We start from the raw sequence: 14132 nt of genomic DNA on the forward strand, positions 1-14132 counted from the left end.
CAAAACACCACAACCAGGAAAAAGGAGGGATCCCAGCACCATAGTATCTAATGACAACATATCAATGATTAGGGCAAGTATTCACCCAAAACACCCAAGAAACTGCATAACAACAATCTAAAAATGACAAATCCCAAAATGACATCCCAGCATATGGTGACAACTTTTACATGTAAAAATCTGGTTTAAAATGTAGCATCTCAAAGCATATGCCAGAACACAGCATCTTCATAAAAGATACTGTATGTTATGATGACTAATGCAATTTGTCTTGGTGGAATGTCCAAGCGGGACGTCTGAAATACCAGAACAGCTGTCTCAGTCTATCAAAGCTCAGGCAGAAGATTATGCAAAGACTTGCCAAAAGACCCTGCAATAGCATTTCTACCCCCTGAGTAGCTGAATAGGGCCTGAATTCTCTTCATTATTATTGTTGGATCTACATTAAAGAAGCTGGCGATAATGTCACATTTTTGTTGCAAAAGGATTACATATTTTTGGATGAAATCAGAAAAAAATAACAGATGCTTTTATTTATTTACTTTTACATTGAGATTGCTTTCGAAAAATAGGCCAATTTATCTGAATGCATCCTAGTGAGTGGAGCATATTGACTTGAAGAAACATCCTTCAGCATACAGTAGGCTGCAGCATTCAGAGTTGTGACAGTCAGATTTAAACAATATTACTGGAAATAGGCAGTGACCATCAAGAAACGGGATAGTCTGTGTGACGACTGCTCTGATCGCTTGAGTCATAATAACAGAGTGATTCATACAAGCGCATCCATCAGGTCAACCAGACATTAATCATCAGCTGGCCCTTCTAAGAGACCTGAGGCTGGAAATGTCAACAGGCAGCTATTTTCACAGTCAATCTGTCAAACAGACCAACTGGTGAGATTTGTTGAGTGCCTGAATTTATTAGTGTAATCAAAAGGCCATCGTCAAGCCTAATGTAGGCTAAAGAAGAGTAGACCAATACAGACAGAACAGATTCAGGGCTTCTTATCAAATTGCAGAAAAATCTTAAGAAGTAAATCTCAGAAAATAGATAAATAGATTAATTTAAAAAAAAATGTAAATGTAAAATTTGCTAACATAGTCTAAGGGAAGGATAGTATTAAAGGTTTTTAATAAATATCAGACAATTTGTTGGGTTTTGTCAAAGAGTGTGACCCCTGTCAGCGTGTGATGTCATTGGTCGGCACTTGTTTGTTGGGTCGTGGAATGTCTGAGAAGTGACATATAATGTAATTTGATGATTGGCTTTTACCAGGGGAACTGAAACAAATAACAACAAAACAAGCTAAAATTCCATGGTTATGATGCGTTTTTATGTCACATTTGATTTTGTAAATATTATTGGGTATGGGTAGGTTTAGTGTAGCCTACGTTATTTTAAAACGTGATGGAGCTTTAAGCTGTTAGCGCCAATTACCTTCAGGACATTTAAATTCAGAACTGCGCTGATATGTAAAAACCCAACTTAATAAAACGTTGCCATATTCATGTTCATCTGTTCAGGAAAAAACGAAATACACTTTTAGCGCCACTAACTGGACATTTCACTTTGAAGCGGTCGCAAAATGTGCACGGCGCAACGTATTTTGTGTTTTGCCAAAAAATTGCCACAGGTACGTTTTTTTAATGAGTCTGGGCTGCTTAACATTCAGTAATATTACTGATTTGACTGCTTTGACATTATTGAATGAGAACTCAACTTAGCTGGAGGATGACATAGCTGAATTGAACTCATCTAATAACTGATGTACTTTACACAGTTATTGAACTGAAATGAATCAACACTGAACTGATTTTAAATGAATAATGACTGTTTACTATAATCTTTTTAGAGCTGCTTTACAGCAGAGTTGAATTCTGTTTATATCATTGAATCGTTATTTTTGTAAAGCTGCTTTGAAACAGTGTTGTATAAAGCACTATACGTAAATAAAGGTGACTTGACATGCTCAAAATGAAAATGTTCAGATAGCTTTGTTAGGCTGGTTGGGACAACATTTTGAGAAATATTGTTGGTCAAACACTTGAACTTGTGACCCACAATGCCTATGCTGTATAAAATGTTACTCCCTTTTTAAACTAATAATTTAAATTTACATTGACAGAATTTACTTTTGGTCAATTTTAAGGTCTTTGATAGCAACATTAAAATGGCCTTGCCTTGAAACGTTACATAATTGATAGGAATATATTTTATGAGGTACATGAACGCAATAGAAACCACTCATCGTTATGCCACTATCTATATTCAGGTTCCCTGAATATGATGACCAGCAAATGCTTGCCCAGTCACATGGGACAAATGTGCATGAGACTGATGTGGAGGCTCTGCCCTTTTCCATCTTAAATGTTATTCTGGGGAAAGAGAATCCCTCACCTCATAAAGTCCATTTTGGTCTACAGTCATATGGCATATGATTATGATTACTTCCTTCAATTCCCAGGCCACCTCCCTAAAGAAAGTGGAACAAGGATATCAGAGTAAAACAAGGACAGCTACCTGAATATTTTAGTCAGCCAAAGTAAACCTTGATGACCTAAATTATTTTCTGGAAATAGGTCTGCCCCATGAGATTTCTAAAAATGTTTCAGAGAAAGTTTTAATACATATATGAAGAAAAACTTAAATTGTTTTACTGTAAATTGATTTTAATATTAATTTGATACATTATATTTATATAAATGCACTTGACAATAATTTAGCATTTCTTTCACAATCTAAAAAAAAACTCACCTGCAGTTGTGAATTGTGAACCCCTAGGGATTTGTAACCCCCCACTTGGGAAACTCTGAGCTAGTATATGGTTAAATAACAAGCAGTAAATCATATACTGTGCAAGCCTATTCCTGTCTTCTACATCATACAGACCAGAGTCTGCAATTATTTAAAGTCCCCCGTGGTGAAAATCAAGCTTTTAATGTTGTTTATATGTCTATGTGGTTACAAATCATATGCAAATTCAGGAACATTACGGAGTATTTCCTCCTTAAAACTGCAGTAAACCAAAGACAGTCTCAAAAATCGCGGTTTGAAATGACTGGTCTTTCTGCCGTTACGAACTACCTTGTAACTAATCGCGTCAAATTGTGATTGTCACGAGTGAGTGGAGGCGGGGCTAATTTCCATATTCATAGAACTGTGTATACTAAATGATTGGCAGTTATATGTTATAGTGACACCAATGCAACATTTTATATTAAAATCACAGACTTTAAAATTTAATTGGGTCAGATTCTTTTTGCTGATATCGACTCGGTTACTAACGTAACCTCGGTTCCCTGAGAGGAGGGAACGAGTATTGCGTAAGTAGCTTACGCTATGGGAAAACTCCTTTTCTCGAGAATATTGAAGTCTTTATGTAAAACGCATTGCAGCTGCACAGCTGACAGCAATGAACGAAGGCAGCTCGGTCATTGGCTGTGCTGCGGCAACTTGCTCGAACCAATGACGGGGCGACTCTGAATGCGCGACCAATGAGCGCGCTTCGCGCCCGCGCGCGTCAGAGCCCGCCAAGATGGGCGTGGCCAAGAGCTATATATTGGGCGCCCCGTCATGAGAGTTCTTTAGGTTAAAACGACTGAAGCGAACTAACCAAGCACAAGCACGGCAGCTTACGCAATACTCGTTCCCTCCTCTCAGGGAACCGAGGTTACGTTAGTAACCGAGTCGTTCCCTTTCGAGAGGTCTCTCCTATTGCGTAAGTAGCTTACGCTATGGGAACACCATGCAAAACGCCGTGCGTGCTGAACTTCGCCTTATGATAGCCAGAGGCAGGTGCCTGAGCTAAAAAAGCAAAGTTATCATCCAACTAGCCGGCAGAGGCGAGCTTTATATGTGGGAAAGAATACAGAGCGGCTAGAAGGCGCTCAGTGTGACACAAGCACATACATAATCTAGATACGAACTCGTAGTTCAACTAGCATCATGCTGATAGTACATTGGAATGCAGTGTCGGGACCTGTAGGTTGTAGAACCTGATAAATGTGGACGGTGAGGCCCAGCCTGCCGCCGCACAAATATCCTCGATCGGTATCCCGCTCGACCATGCCCAGGAAGAAGCCACACTCCTGGTGGAGTGTGCTTTGACTCCCCAGGGGCATTGAAGTCCCTTAGCTTCATAAGCCAGCGCTATAGCCTCAACTATCCAGTGAGAGATTCTCTGCTTTGAAACGGCGTAACCTTTCGTACGGCCGCCAAAGCATACAAACAGTTGTTCTGTCTGTCTGAATAGGGCAGAACGCTCCAAATACACTCTGAGAGCCCTAACGGGGCAGAGTAGATTAGCGTCGTGTTCGTCTGCTGGGGACGATAGCGCAGTTAGGGAGATAACCTGTGCTCTGAAGGGAGTGGTGAGCACTTTAGGAATATACCCATGTTTCGGTCTAAGGACGACCCTGCAGTCGTTAGGTCCGAATTCTAGGCAGGCAGCGCTTGTCGAAAGCGCGTGCAGGTCGCCCACTCTCTTGACCGAGGCGAGTGCCAGCAAGAGCGCAGTCTTGAGCGAGAGCTGTTTAAGGTGCACGGTTCGGAGTGGTTCGAACGGAGGCCCTTTAAGAGCGTCTAGGACAGTAGCTAGGTCCCAGATCGGCACTGAGGGGGGGCGTGAAGGGTTCATCCTCCTAGCGCCCCTTAGGAAACGAATAATTAGGTCGTTTCTTCCCAATGGACGTTCCATTACAGGGTCGTGTGATGCTGTGATGGCCGCCACATATACTTTGAGCGTGGAGGGGGCGCGGCCCGCCTCCAGAAGCCCTTGTAGAAAAGCGAGTACATTCGTAATCTCGCATGTTTCAGGGTTCAGGCCCTTGGCATTACACCAGTCACTGAACACTTTCCATTTCTGGGCATATAAGCGCGGCCCGCCTCCAGAAGCCCTTGTAGAAAAGCGAGTACGTTCGTAATCTCGCATGTTTCAGGGTTCAGGCCCTTGGCATTACACCAGTCACTGAACACTTTCCATTTCTGGGCATATAAGCGTCTCGTGGAGGGCGCCCGCGCCTCAGCGATGGTTTTTAGTGCTCCGCTCGTGAGGTTCCTGGGAACCCGTTGAGGGGCCATGCATGAAGGGCCCACAGATCGGGGCGGGGATGAAATATCATCCCGTTGGCCTGACTGAGGAGGTCTGGCCTCAGTGGAATCGGCCGTGGTGCAGATTGCATTTGCATCAGATCTGGAAACCATGTTTGGTTCTTCCAGAGTGGGGCTATCAGCAGCACTGCGTTTTTCTCCTCTCTGACCCGACTGATGACCTGCGGTAGCATCGCGATCGGGGGAAAGGCATATAAGGGACGGCTCGGCCAGCTCTGGGCGAGCGCATCCATGCTTTTCGTGAAGAAAAGAGGGCAGTGCGCGTTCTCCTTGGAGGCGAAGAGGTCGATCTCCGCTTTGCCAAAGGTTTTCCATAACCACTGAATCGTCAGCGGGTTGAGAGCCCATTCTCCTGGGAGAATTTTGTCTCTGGATAGCATGTCCGCCCCCTGGTTCAGGGCACCTGGCACATGCGCTGCTCTCAGCGAGCGCAAGTTGTGCTGGGACCATAAAATGAGTCTCCTGGCCATTGAATGCATGGAGCTCGACCTGAGTCCACCCTGGCGATTTATGTACGATACTACCGTCATGTTGTCCGTTCGGACCAAGACGTGTTCGTTTCTCAGCTGTGGGAGCAGGGCTCTGAGAGCCAAAGTGACCGCTTTCATTTCCAGACAGTTTATGTGTAGGCGCTTCTCCGGGTTTGACCAAAAGCCGGAGACAGGCCTGCCCTCGTAAAGGGCCCCCCAACCTATTTTGGAGGCATCTGTCGTTATCATCTTTCTCCTTGTGTTCACACCCAGACTCACGCCTGACTGGTACCAGTCGGCGGCTTTCCAGTGCGTCAGGGCTTTTATACAGCCGTGGTTCGCTCTGATTAAAAGGTGGCCCGAACGCCACGCGTGAGTAGGGACGCGGCTCTTGAGCCAGCGTTGGAGAGGGCGCATATGCAACAATCCTAGCTGGAGTACGGCTGATGCTGAGGCCATGAGACCGAGCATCCTCTGAAACCGCTTGACGGGGGCGAGCGCGCCCGCCCTGAATGATGTTGCAAGGCGCCGGATGGTGAGCGCGCGCTCTGATGAGAGACGAGCTGTCATTTGCATCGAGTCTAGAACTATTCCCAGGAAAGAAATCCTCTGGCTGGGAGATAGTATGCTTTTTGCAAAATTGATTCTTAGACCCAGGCATTCTAAATGGCTGATAATCCAAGATCTGTGTGTTATTAACTGACTCTCTGATTGTGCTAGAATCAGCCAATCGTCGAAATAATTCAGTATTCGCACTCCCCTTCGCCTTAGGGGGGAAAGTGCTGCATCCATACATTTCGTGAATGTACGGGGAGCCAGGGACAGGCCGAACGGAAGTACTGTGTACTGGTACGACTGTCCCTCGAAAGCGAATCTCAGAAACGGCCTGTGATGAGGCGCTATTGGAATGTGAAAGTAAGCATCTTTCAGATCCACTGAGAGAAACCAATCTCCTGGGCGTACTTGCGCGAGGATATGCTTGGTTGTTAACATTCTGAACGAGCGAATCATTAGTGCTTTGTTCAGGTGTCTGAGATCTAGGATGGGGCGGAGACCGACATCCTTTTTCGGGACGAGAAAATAGTGGCTGTAAAAACCTGCCTCGCTCAGAGAGGGGGGAACAGTTTCCACAGCGCCCCGGTCTGCGAGCGAACTGGAGCGAGTATCCGTGCTTTACTATATTCAATACCCATTTCGGCATATCTGGAATATTTTCCCATGCCACTGCGTGTACAGATATGGGCTGAATACAGGCTAGGGGCGGGCCGCTGTGACGCAGGGACCCGGCCAGCGAATCGCCTGAGCTCATAGCTCTCAGAGGCGCGGGCGCGCGCTGAGCAGCTGAGTGAATGGGCGCGTGTGTGATTACAGCAGCGCGCGCTGTGTCTGTAAAACTCGCAGCCTGGGCTGGGGTTGTGTTTGACACTGTAAGGACAGTGTTTATAAGTGGGGGTGCATAAACAGTGGTAGGCACACGCGTCACTTTTATAATGTTTCCCGCTTTTACTGGGGATGAATTTATAACTGTGTGAACAGTGCTTGTGTGTAGTGGTGCGTACATGACCGTAGGCACGTGATCTACATTCATAGGGTGCGCAGCTTGAGCTGGGAATGAATTTGGCACTGTTTTGACAGTATCTGGGAATGCACACTTTGTGGACATGTGAACCCTTAGTGACACAGGCAGAAAAAGACTCTTTTTGTGTTTTCTGTGCGTCGCCGTAAAAACGGCGTTTGTTTGCAGGTGAGCGAGCTCTGTGACTGGCCCATTGACTGCTGTATGAACATATCCAGCCGCCTGTAAGGGGACTGGGTAATGCTTGAGCTTTTGCAGAGAGAGTGGTCCGGCTTTTGCGAGACACGCACTCTCTCTTTTCATTCTTGTGGCTAGGACGGCTTTCGAGGCTCGGGGTTCAGCACAATCTTGGGCCGAGGACCCCGTCGCTCAGAAGGCGGCTTGCGGTTGTGAGAGCGCGAGCGGCGTCGAGCGTCAGCCTGAGGCGCGGGCTGAGAGGCGGTGGGGGCTGTTCTAGCCCGCTGCGGCTGCGGCGGCCTCTGTCTGCTCTGCGATGAGCTGGAGCGCTTGGGCAGGAAATGCCGCATAGCTTGTGAAGCATTCTGGGCCTCAGTGAAGCGTTCGGCGAAACCCTTAACCGCCGGTCCAAACAGCCCGCTGGTGGAGATAGGCGCGTCGAGAAATGGCGCCTTATCCGCGTCCTTCATCTCAGTCAGAGTCAACCACAGATGGCGCTCGAGAACAGTCAAATTAGCCATGGCACGGCCGATAGACTGGGCGGTGGCCTTCGTGGCTCGCAGGGCTATGTCAGTCGCGCTGCGTAGGTCCTTAAAGGCTTCGGGTTCGGGGCCAGACTCGTCCATAGAGCGGAGAAGCTTGGCTTGGAACACTTGAAGTACCGCCATAGAGTGAAGCGCTGATGCAGCTTGGCCGGCGGCGGCGTAGGCGCGACCGGCGAGAGCTGAAGTAGTGCGGCAGGGCTTCGAGGGGTGGGAAGCTTTGGCTTTCCATCCGGTGGTGGAGGGCGGGCAGAGATGATTGGCCACGGCCTCCTCGAGGGGCGGTGTTCCCTCGTAGCCTCTTTCCTTCGCGCCGTCCACAGAGGAGAGCGAGGAAGAAAAAGAAGGCTTTAGGCGCGCAGAGTGGGGGGCTTTCCACGACTTGGTGAGTTCGTTGTGAACTTCCGGGAAGAAGGGAGAAGGCCTTTGCCGAGGGGCCTGCTGGCGCCACTGCAGAAACCACTCATCCAGTCGGCTCCGGGTTGGTTCTTCGGGAGAAGACCAATCGAGCCCGAGGTCTTCCACGGCCTTAGAGAGAACGCGGATAATCTCGCTATCCATGGTGGAGCCCCCGCTCGCACTAGCTAGCGTCGACGGGGCGGGGTCGAGAGTGGAGCTCGGCCAGTCGTCCGATGCAGCGTCGATTGACAAGCTGTCATCCATTCCCCCGTCGTCCTCGGACGCGCCGAAAGTCACAAGGCCCACCGCTCTGCTAGAGGGGTGTGGGTCCGGCTGGGTGAACTGAACCGGTGGTGGGGAAGGCAAGAGCGGCGGTGAAGCACGCGGAGACTGGCTCGGCGTGACGTCACTGAGCTCAGGTTCAGGAAGCCTCTGTGAGCGGCGCTTTTTCTTAGTGCGCGGCTCGAACAGAGGGATGGCGGCGATGGGCTCGCTCACGGCGAAAGCGGCGAGGCGAGCCCGCAGTGCGGAGAGACCCAGGTCGTCACATTCGGGGCATCCGCCCTTGGTCAAAGCAGCTTCTGCGTGGTCCCGGCCCAGGCAGCGAGCGCAGATGATGTGACGATCCCCGTCCGGGAGAAGGTCTCTGCACGACGCGCAGGAAGGCATTTGAAACAACGCCTTGGAAAAATTGCTCTTTTACAAGTGTCGCAGAGCGAACAGATGTAAATACTTGCGTGAGCAGTACGCCGAATGGCTCAGTAGGATCGCGTTAGAAGGCGGCTGAAGGTGCCGACGTCCTCGTAGCAAATCCCGCTGGTATGCTTTTCGACGGCGAAGCTTCAATAATCCGGAGGATCCAGCGAAGAAGGTGTTCGCTGAAGGAGATTAAATCTAAAGAACTCTCATGACGGGGCGCCCAATATATAGCTCTTGGCCACGCCCATCTTGGCGGGCTCTGACGCGCGCGGGCGCGAAGCGCGCTCATTGGTCGCGCATTCAGAGTCGCCCCGTCATTGGTTCGAGCAAGTTGCCGCAGCACAGCCAATGACCGAGCTGCCTTCGTTCATTGCTGTCAGCTGTGCAGCTGCAATGCGTTTTACATAAAGACTTCAATATTCTCGAGAAAAGGAGTTTTCCCATAGCGTAAGCTACTTACGCAATAGGAGAGACCTCTCGAAAGGGAACCATCTGGACCTGCATTTGGTCCCTTAAAGCTGCAGCAGGGAGTTTTGAGAAAAATTTGACTTAGCCTGAAAATTTGAAGAAGCACAACTTACAGGTCCAACCCCCTTGCTCGCTGCTGCACTACAGCCCTCCCTCCACAGCTCCTCCCCCACAGCGGAGCCTGCCGTGAACGCGCAGGCTAGTAAGCAGGACCACCGATGACGGCGGATTATAAACAGTTATGGAACATTCACTAATAGGGACGAAACATCAACAATATGCTTTACATTGACTATGGCCTGCCCATACTTTGTCTACAAACTTGGTCCTCAAATCATTATGTATTTTGCAATACATGTAACTTTATAAGGTTGCACTTTTTCTATAAGTTATAAATAGCTACTAAGATAATGTTAAAGGATTAGTTCACTTTTAAAAAAAACTTTTGCTGATAATTTACTCACCCCCATATCATCCAAGATGTCCATGTCTTTCTTTCTTCAGTCGAAAAGAAATTAAGGTTTTTGATGAAAACATTCCAGGCTTTTTCTCCATATATTGGACTTCAATAGGACACAAACGTTTCAAGGACCAAATGACAGTTTCAGCGCAGCTTCAAAGGGCTTTAAACGATACCAGACGATGAATAAGGGTCTTATCTAGCGAAACGATCGGTCATTTCAATAATAAATAAAAAACTTTACGTTTTATAAGCACAAATGCTCGCATTGCTCTGTTCTGTGATGCACGCTCGTGATCCTGTTCGAACTCGTTCATCCAAATGAACAAATCTTTTTTCGAGTCATTTCGTTCGTTGAATGAACGAAATGACTCGGAAAAAGATTTGTTCATTTGGATGAACGAGTTCGAACAGGAGAGTCACGAACGACGGTACGCGCTCGCGTTGTGCAAGAGAGGGGTGATCAGCGCGTACACGAGCATGATTGACACTGCTAAGACATTCCTCCTGACTCTGATTGGTTGTTTCTGACCGGGAGCGGTGTATTTCTGCAAATGGCAATAGGACCACTGGGAGGAGCCAGAGGAGCTTGATTTTTTTCACAGATTATCTGTCTCATATTCTACTTTCAGGACATAATGACAGTTTTAACAAATATTTGTTTACAAAAGCTACCTACTGGAGCTTTAATATCTAAATACTATATGAACCTTCAAACGAATGGGTTTAACCAGTAATTGCCCTGTGAAAACATCAAAATGACAATAGCATTATGCTATAATGTTCATGCCCAGACCCTTAGATCTAGCAATGACAATTTGCTTGTCATAGCCAAGTATAAACTCTCTCTGGCTTTTAGAGTTATAGGCCCTAAGCTATGGAATAAGCTGCCCCCTAATCTTTATGCCACCCCTAACCTCTGACCTTTAAATATCAACTTAAAACACATCTATTCACCATGCTCAGTAAATAATAATTTCTCTATACTTCTGTCTTTCACTTTTCCAGAATTTCTGTTACGTTTACTTTATGTAAACGTAACAGATTGTATTCTGATTCTATAACTTTTCATGTTAATTATTTGTAGTTATTTGTTGTCTCCATCTGCTTTTCTGCTTGTTTGATTGTTATAATAAGTAGATTGCTTGTCTCTTTGTCTGTCAACTGTTTGTATTATTTTGTGAAGCAACCCTGGTTCATGAAAGGCGCTATAAAAAATGAACATTATTATTATTATTATTATTACTACAAAATCTGAAAGATGACATCCTCTATTAGAGCAGTCCCTGGGAATCATTAAACAATAAGATCAGTGTTACATTCAAATCTTGATATCTGATGGCAATGAAACTAGATCTTGGACCTGCAAATCCACAGCAACTGTCTCACTGTAAGTAAGTGAGTCTTCCCAACTCATTGTCCATAACAGTGATTGTTAATAAGCCATGTCCATAATTGCCCTCTATACCCTAGTGCATTATTTGATGGGACAGCCAGTTGTAGTGGTATCGAAAACCATTGTGTACATCAGGGATGGGCAACTTCAGTCACGGAGGGCCACTGTCTTGCAGACTTTATCTCCAACCTTGATAAAAACTCAATTGCCTATAGTTTTCTAGTGTTGTAAACCTTGTTCTTCTTAAGTGTAGAAAACTTAGAAGTGCAGACCAGGAGACTTTAAGAGGTATCTTTCGAGCAGAAGTTCTTAATTGCGTCGCTGTAGTTATCTCAATCAAGTCTAAATTAAAGTACCTTTACATGGTATATTATAGGCATTTTAAGAGGAGGGACTTATAGAGGTGGAGACAAATTCAAACAAAGCATGCAAATGTAGTACGAACACACCCTACTCTGAGGGCATTACCAATCCAATGGAATCAGCATAACTATTCAAATGCTGATAGTGTCCAGGAATTCTGGTTCCAAGAGCCATCCCAGAGCCATTAAAGAAAGTCTCAGTGATCAGACTCATTTAACTTACAATGGAGAAAGCATGATTTGCCAGATTCTCTTGCTGGAAAACTGTTTCACAGCTGATATCATTTACCATCCTAACCTGAAATGCTAACTTCAACAAACAGAACTTTCTCAGTTTATATATGGTAGTATTAGAAACTTAAATAAAACATTTAATAAATTTGTATTCCTTCACTAGTAATCCTAAAGACATTGATTAGCCAAGACTGACTAACCCAAGACTGAAGTTGCCCATCCCTGGGGTCAGTTGCATAAAGTTCTAAGAAAGTTAGTGATCTAAATGTTTTCTTCAAGACTTCAAGACTAGTCTAAGTCAGTAGATCAGTCTAATTTGAATTGAAAAAGTTTCCTTTGGTTAAGGACTGCAAAAAATGGCTGGTAGGGACTACATGAGCTTCCTCACGGGTTAGTGACAGCACTAACCATAACATTTTTAACATGCTATATAAAAATATCTGAAGGGTATTTTGAGCTAAAACTTCACATACACACTCTGGGGACATCAAATACATATTTTACATCTTGTGAAAAGGGTATTATACCACCCCTTTAAAAGAGATTCATTGTAATAATGGCCATTTTAATGATAAATGATTTAATGATAATGATTAATGGTACAGTCCAAAGAAGCACATGTCTGGTTTAGAGTCAGTGAATGGGGTACTTTAACAGCACTTGGTGAGAGAGAGTTAGTAGGACAAAAATGTTGGGACACAAAAACACTTATTCGAAAAGAAAAATACATTTCAGGTTAAGACTTGTGAATAACTCATTACCTCCTGTCTTTGTGCTGCAAGTGCCATGTGTTGTGAGCAGCAGGAGACAAGAAAGCCTGAAGGGCAGCCAGGTCCTCCCCTTTTCACAGTGCTCTCTGCCGAGGTCTCCATCAGCTGTACACTGCCAGTTAACATAAAGAGATCTATTAGTCAGATTTGTCGGCTGGAACAGCCGTTTCGCAGTATGAAACATTTTGTGTGTGTGTTAACACCAGTACCTATTGTTGAAGATTTAAAAAAAAAACACTGGAAAAAAATACTGGATATGACCGCAGACTGGACTGCACATCATTTAAGCCTTTCATATCTTTCTGTTTTGAAGATGTTCCCATTAAACAGATCTTGTTCCATTCCTATTTCCTGAAAATATGATAGAGCACGGTCGTGCCAAGAAAATTATCAGAAAGAGCCAGTAATGGCAAACAGCACAGAGAGTTGATTCTCTAGCAGACTCTAGTGGTTACATATGTTATTGCTATATTTCTAAACAAACGAGAAGCACAGATCCCTCATCGCCATCGGCCAACACTGCCTGTCTGATGGTACTTCAGACAAAATGACTACCAAATGTGAATGTTCTGATATCAGCAAATCCTCCTGACATTACCTCTGACAGCTCCAAAACATGTCATTGCCTAAAGCAAGAGAGAAAATCAGATGCTCAAAACTCTAAAACAAATTTTCAAACCAAAACGCATAGCTACTCCAGGTAATGCAGGCCAGTCCAGCTCCTCCATTGACTGACAACTCACTTTAGTGGGACTGGCAGGGAGCGAGACGAGATCTGCCAAGAACAACACGAAACCTGGGCCTGTTTATGGACATAACGAGCACAGCGGGGAAGCAGCAGCTGCCCGCTCCAGAGGCTCTCTGAGGCTAATAGAGTTGATCCTTTCCATTCACAGCAACTGCATGAGAGAGCCTGGGGTGACCACAAAAACAGTTAACAAAGTATTGATGAAGCAGAAATTAAGCTTTGAATGACCAGGCTCATAATATAACTTACATTTTAGATTAGATTCTTTATTGTTATTGTACAAACATACAACGAAATGATGGACTTGCCAACGTATACATTAATGAAAAGTTAAATTGCATATTTCAAACAAAGGTCATATTGCGCTTTACAATATAAATTGTTCATGAATTGTGTGGTGTTTGTTTTTATAGACCTGTAGAGTTTTCCAGATGGAAACATTTTAAAAAGGTGATAGGAAGGGTGACACGAGTCCTTCAGAATGTTATATGTTTTTCTGCAGGCAACAGGAGTAAAATATGTCAGGCAGGGCAGATAGCTGTTGGTTTGTGATGTTCTTAATGACTCTCTGCAGGGACTTTTTATTAGCTGCAGAGCTGCCTCCATACCACACCAGCATGCCATGTGTGGAGACACTCTCGACGGAGCAGAGGTAGAATTACACCAAGAGCCATTGTGACAGGCTTACCTTACTGAGCATTCTTAAAAAGTACAGCCAC

The sequence above is a fragment of the Siphateles boraxobius genome, unplaced genomic scaffold, assembly GCF_051911475.1.
Source record: "Siphateles boraxobius isolate OS27281-9 unplaced genomic scaffold, OSU_SipBor_1 16, whole genome shotgun sequence".
In the NCBI taxonomy this organism is placed as follows: Eukaryota; Metazoa; Chordata; class Actinopteri; order Cypriniformes; family Leuciscidae; genus Siphateles; species Siphateles boraxobius.